This window comes from Tachypleus tridentatus, chromosome 10 (assembly GCF_004210375.1).
Source record: "Tachypleus tridentatus isolate NWPU-2018 chromosome 10, ASM421037v1, whole genome shotgun sequence".
Lineage (NCBI taxonomy): Eukaryota > Metazoa > Arthropoda > Merostomata > Xiphosura > Limulidae > Tachypleus > Tachypleus tridentatus.
The window spans coordinates 29777092-29783839 of NC_134834.1; the positions used below are offsets into that span (position 1 = coordinate 29777092).

The 6748-nt window shown below is 33.6% G+C and overlaps 1 non-coding gene across 1 annotated transcript; it reads left to right on the forward strand.

The window, feature by feature from the left end:
• Positions 1 to 6676: 6676 nt before the first annotated feature.
• TRNAA-UGC (transfer RNA alanine (anticodon UGC)) lies at positions 6677 to 6748 on the forward strand. The gene has a single exon. It is a non-coding gene; the product is annotated as a tRNA-Ala (tRNA).

A 6748-nucleotide genomic window follows, 5' to 3' on the forward strand; every position in this document is an offset into this window, starting at 1 on the left:
GTAAACTAAATGGTTTTGCCTTGGAAATAATGGCGTAAAACAACCAGTAGAGAACGTAGCGAATAATAAATAAAGAAATAAAAACATATGAATATCAACACTTTGTTATTTATATGTTTTATGTGGTATTTCCTTTTTAAGCCCCAGCTTACCACAAACATTTTTTATTTCATATAATTTTATCACTGAATAAGTAATTAGCGCAATTTAAAACAAATTTTGTTTTACATTATCAAATAAAGTAGCCCGGTTTAGTCAGGTGAGTTAAACTCGTTCCACTGAGGATCGTGGGTTCGAATCCCCGTCGCACCAAAAATGCTCGCCTTTTCAGCCGTGGGAGCGTTATAATGTGACGGTCAATCCCACTATTCGTTGGTTAAAGAGTAGCCCAAGAATTGGCGGTGGGTGGTGATGACTAGCTGCTCTCCCTCTAGTCTTACACTGCTAAATTAGGGCCAGCTAGTGCAGACAACCCTTGTGTAGCTTTGCGCGAAATTCAACAAACAAACAATCAAATAAAGTAAGATATGTGTACCTCGTTATATATTTTTTGCAACAAAAAAAATAGATTCATATTACCACTTATCTCTTACAGAGAGGAACTGATTTTTTGTCAATCGTGTTTGGCTAAAATTCGTTAGAAGAAAATTTTATCTTTCCTTGCAATAAACTTTAGCCCAAATTGAGCAATATAAATATTGAACTAAGCGAATCATTTGGCATATATGATACAACAATTACTGATCTATGTTCCTAGTCGAACTAGTAAACTGTAAAAAAATATAATAATGAAAACATTAACAGTACGTTAAAAGAAAGATAAAAAAGAACATTTACTGCTACCTTTAAGAACCCGATAAGGTTCCTCAAATTTTAGCAATAACAATAGTTTTTCTTGATGTTCTCATGCATGACTGGCTAGTATTTTGTTTTTCTTCTAACAAATATGATTTTAGCAGACTTTACATCACGTAGTAAATTTCTTATTCAACAGTTTGTCATAAAAATCTTAATATGTTTACGAAAGAGACTTTCGTGAGTCACCGTATATCACTTGATACTCTGGTTACGCATATTTTCGTAATGACTGGTAATAACTATTTATATTGTTTAATGAGAATTCCTAGCAATTTAACCGTGATATTTTTATATGGCTAAAATATTTTTATGGCCTTCATATGCCTTGATTACTAAAGCCGACAACGATTCGAATTTCTTTACTACATACCTCCTTCAGGTTATTGTTGCTTATAAGTCCATCTTAGTAACTTAATTAGAGGCAGTCCGTAAAAACGTTCAGCCATACAAAACGTATATTTCCAAAATTAAATATCTAAACGATCATTAGTTTAGTGCTCATTAAACAGTTATACCTAAAACCTATAAGGAATTTTTATTGTTTTTCAGATCTGTTTAATAACATCATTAATATACCTTACTATATATAAATAACTTTTGGTTTTACATTTATAATATCTCGTTTTATTTAATGTATACCTGAAATAAATTAGTTTCCAAAAATATTATGCATATTTTCAGTTTTTTGTTTTTCATCACTAGATGTCACCTCAGTTGTCAGGTATGTATTTATTTTTCATCAAACGTTTCTATTTATAATGTGACATATATATGTTTTAAAAAAAACTTGTATTTTTGGCACAATATGCCTTATGGATATCAACAAAGTGAAGTTGTGAAATTTCTCCTAATTAAACATTTCAGCAAATTCTTAATCTAGAATCATAACACACGCTTTGCGTACAAAATATGTCAGTTTTTAAATCTACCATTCATTTCTTATTTACTTCCCAACCTAAAATAATCACGATGCTCCAGTTATTAACTTTTAATTTATTTTTATCCTGTTCATTTTTTTTGTATATAATATACATATAACGATTAGTTGTTTTTTACAGCGCTTTGTGGCTATCGCCCTCTATAATTAACATAAAAGTATGTTACAACTTTTAAAACTCTTAATTATTGGCTTCATTCTTTCAAGCGAGTTAGATGTGTTTTTGTCCAAATAGAATAATTGTTTAATGCAAGTTAAGCTCTTGTTGTTTCTTTACTTGATTAATATATTATGTCTGCAAACCTAATTAATAAATTTTATCGAATTATGCAAAAGTGATTTAATTAATCATTTTAATATAACTAAGGCTTAACTTGAATTAAACCACATTCTCGTAAAACACAAAATAAAATATAATCGTATCCAATCTACAGATTTTTTTTGCTGAGAATATTTAATTGCCAAAAAATTAAAACGTTTTTATTATTTTCACAAGAAAGCGGAATTAACAATATAAAAATTATCTGTAAGTACATTTATATTATTTTTGATAAAGTAATGAAATAACACACTAGTCATTTATAATTTTCTATCCTCGTTAAAATATAAATTTCATGAAGTAAAGAGGACATGAAGATTGATCTGTTTTTTTTTCTGTGCTTCAGCTACAGCAGGACCAAATTTCCTAAATTCATGATTCATTAATGATGCTTCGAAAAGTAAAACTAGGTTCCTATGATACTAGAGGGCCGGCATGGTCAAATGGTAGGGGTGTTCTACTCTTAATCTGAGGGTCATGGGTTTGAATTCCCTTTGCACAAAACATATTTGCCCTTTTAGCCGTAGGGGCGTTATAATGTTACGATCAATCCGATTATTCATTGCTAAAAGAGTATTTCAAGAGTTGGTGGTGGATAGTGATGACTAGCTGCCTTCCCTCTACTCTTACATTGCTAAATTAGAATCGGATAGCTTTGCGCGAAATTCAACTCAAACGATCTCACAAAAGTAGTCAAAGTGTTGGCAATGTATGTTGTTATCTGACTTACATCTTGTTTATCTCGTCTCAAAATTAGTAACAACTAACCCAAATAGTCTTCATGTAGCTTTGCGCGAAATTCTAAAACAAACAATGATTCTAGAAAATTAAATAATTAAATGTATTTTTAAATTTAGTGTGTGAAGAAGAAAATACAACTTTTCTTTTTTTTCTCAATTTAAAACTGCACAAACCTTACTTGTAAACTTTTGAAATCCTGTATATTACCTTACGTCAATGGTTCCCAAACTGTGCGCTGTGGCATCCCAGGGTACCGCGGGATATTTCAAAATTTCGAGGGAAACACAGTGATATCGACATCTTTCGAACACCTTGCGAACTACTACCTCGAAGTAGTTCACAGTTTTAACATTAGATCGCGCTACATTCCTTTTAAGAAGTTTTTGGATGTTTGAGATATGTTTTTGTTTACTTGTACTTTCGGCTAGGCCAGTAACTTCTCGAACTTTCTCGTTTTTTATATTTTGTATATTAATGCCTGTCGACTCTCCAGATCCGTCAGTAATCAAAATAACTGATTAAGTGTCTACTAGGTCGAGTGAAATTCAGTAAATTCTTTTGTTGATTTTAAGTTCTTGTGAATAAAAATGGAAAGATTTGTGAACGTTAACAAGAAGTGTGGGAGTGAAGAAAAGGATGGCGAAGAGGATCACTGGCAAAGTTGTTAAGAAATGGAAATATTTGTGAACGTTAACAAGAAGTGTGGGAGTGAAGAAAAGGATGGCGAAGAGGATCACTGGCAAAGTTGTTAAGAAATGGAAATATTTGTGAACGTTAACAAGAAGTGTGGGAGTGAAGAAAAGGATGGCGAAGAGGATCACTGGCAAAGTTGTTAAGAAATGGAAATATTTGTGAACGTTAACAAGAAGTGTGGGAGTGAAGAAAAGGATGGCGAAGAGGATCACTGGCAAAGTTGTTAAGAAATGGAAATATTTGTGAACGTTAACAAGAAGTGTGGGAGTGAAGAAAAGGATGGCGAAGAGGATCACTGGCAAAGTTGTTAAGAAATGGAAATATTTGTGAACGTTAACAAGAAGTGTGGGAGTGAAGAAAAGGATGGCGAAGAGGATCACTGGCAAAGTTGTTAAGAAATGGAAATATTTGTGAACGTTAACAAGAAGTGTGGGAGTGAAGAAAAGGATGGCGAAGAGGATCACTGGCAAAGTTGTTAAGAAATGGAAATATTTGTGAACGTTAACAAGAAGTGTGGGAGTGAAGAAAAGGATGGCGAAGAGGATCACTGGCAAAGTTGTTAAGAAATGGAAATATCGAAAATATGACGATAATTATCAGGGTTTTGGTTTTACTTTGGTAAATGTCAATCATGAAGAGTGTCTGCGGTGTGTATTATGTCTAAAAGTTTTGGCTGTTTTGGCTCCATAATGCATGCTTCCAAGTAAATTAAAACGCCACTTAGAAACCAATCATTCTAACGTGGCTAGTAAATCCCGTGATTATTTCATCATAAAATTAAAAGAAATGAAAGAACAAAAAGGTACATTTTTAAAACAAATATCAATAATAAGCAATGCTTTGCTAGCATCCTATAAGGTGGCATATATATTCGCTATATGTAGAAAGCCTCACACCATTGCAGAAGAACTGATTTTACCGACTGCAGTGAATATGCTGAACATCATGGCTGGTGAATCTGTAGAAAGACTGCTTTTAAAGGTGTCTATATCCAACAATACTATTAGCTGTGGAATCCAACTCATGGCCAAAGACCTCAACGATCAGCTGATTGAAAAAAGGTAAAGAAAGGAATTTGGGTGAGAGATAGATGAAGCGACAGATAGTAACAAGAATGCTCATTTGGTTTGTGGATGGTGACAAAATTGTGGAAGACCTTCTCTTTTGTAAAAACATACCTGTAGGTAAAAAGGCTCAAAACTTGTTTGAGATCCTTAAAACTTTTATGTGTGAAAACGACTTAGACTGGAGTAAGTGCGTTGGCGTCTGTACCGATGGTGGTCACTCTATGTCTGGCTGTTGTAGAGGATTACAGGCATTCATACGAAGCAAAGCTTTCGATGCACTGTGGACCCACTGCATAATCCACAGGGAAGCCCTTGCGTCAAAGCACTTGAGTCCTCCACTAAACTTAGTCCTAGAAATAGTGTTGAAAGTGGTGAACTTTATAAAAACTCGGCCACAGAAAGCGAGTTTTTGTTAAAACTGTGTGAGGATATGGGATCTGAGCACACATCTTTGTTGTAAAACTATAACTCGCGATGGTTCTCCCGTGGGAATGTACTGTCCCGTGTGTTCGAATTACGACAGGAACTCTACTCTTATTTCGAAGAATAATAACACGAATGTGATAAAAAACTTCTTGGATAGTTATTTTTTGTCAAAATTAGCATACCTGTACGATTTCTTTGAAAAACTTAATGCAATGAATTCTCTTTGCACATTCTGAAACTCGCAGAGAAGGTTTCGACCTTCAGATAAAAAGTTACTACTATGGAAAAACAAAATGAATGAAGATGGTGGCAAATACTGTTTCCCCTGTTGCAGTAGCTTGTTACATCCAATGAAGCTGATTTGACACACGAATTAAAATGTGTTTTTGAGGAGCACCTAATACAGCTCAGTGACTAGTTTTAAAACTACTTTCCAGAAGATATGAAGAAGTTTGCATGGATCCAAGACCCATTCAAGGCTTAGGCCCCATCTGAATTTACCTCTGCAGAAGAAGGAAATCTTATTGAGCTGTCTTGTGACAAGACTTTAAAAACAAAATTTGGTAGCATGGGACTAGCTGAGGTTTGGATATCAGTAAAAGAAAAATATCCGCCGCTAATCCTAATTCCATTTGTGACGTCATATCTCTGCGAAGTTGGGTTTCCAACGGTTGCTGTGATAAAAAGCAAGTATCGCGTGAAAAACAATGTGGAACAGGAAATGAGGGTGACGGTGTCCAATCTGATTCCAAGGTTTTATAAGCTGTGCAGTGCCCAACAGGCGCACACATCCCATTAGTAATTGTGGTTATTTAAAAACGAAATAAAAGTATTGTTTTTGCTTTCAGTTTACGTGTATTATTCTTTCAAATGGCTAATAAGTTGTTAGGATATAAACACTTATTAAGTATTAAATTGTTTGGATACTTAATAAAGAGAACTGTTCGATTTTTCGATTTGCCTAGGGGCGCCGTGAACCGAGAAAGTTTGTGACACACTTCCTTAAGTAAACAATGTTATGCTTTTATAAATATTTATTTCAAAGTTTTGTTATAAAAAACTAGATGTCGCTGTATTAATCGCTGTTATCTCTAACTGATTTAAATGTCAGCGGTTAAAATAGTTATGTGTATGGATCTGCTTTAATTCGTATTTTAGAATAATTGTTTTTAAAAGACAATTAACAATTTGTTTTGATAAAGCGAAATTACTCATTTGAAATAGAGGTACGTTTTGTGTTACGTGACAAATGAAAGAAAGAAAATTGGTTCAAGCTAAGATTTCGACGACTAGCATCGATTGTACCTAATTCGGTACGCAGATTTTGTGTGCTTACACCAATTTTGCGCCTAGAATTAAATTACTGATAACGTACTCAAATAAATCAACACAAGTTTAAATTCTTTCTAGCTGCTTGTTTATTTCAAGAATAACTCGAGAAACGTAACATTAGGTCAACGGTTATATGGTAATGAAAAATGCTATAATCAAAAGCGAAACGTGTTTGAAAGTAATGTAAATAAATTTTATTTAATATACTGTGGGTTGTAAATTGTTAATGTTTAAAATTAATAAAAATAATTTACATATATTTATCTATAGTATAAATAAAGTACTTAGAGTATAATTGATATAGGGGGTGTAGCTCAGTGGTAGAGCGTTCGCTTTGCATGCGAAAGGCCCCGGGTTCGATCCCCGGCACCTCCA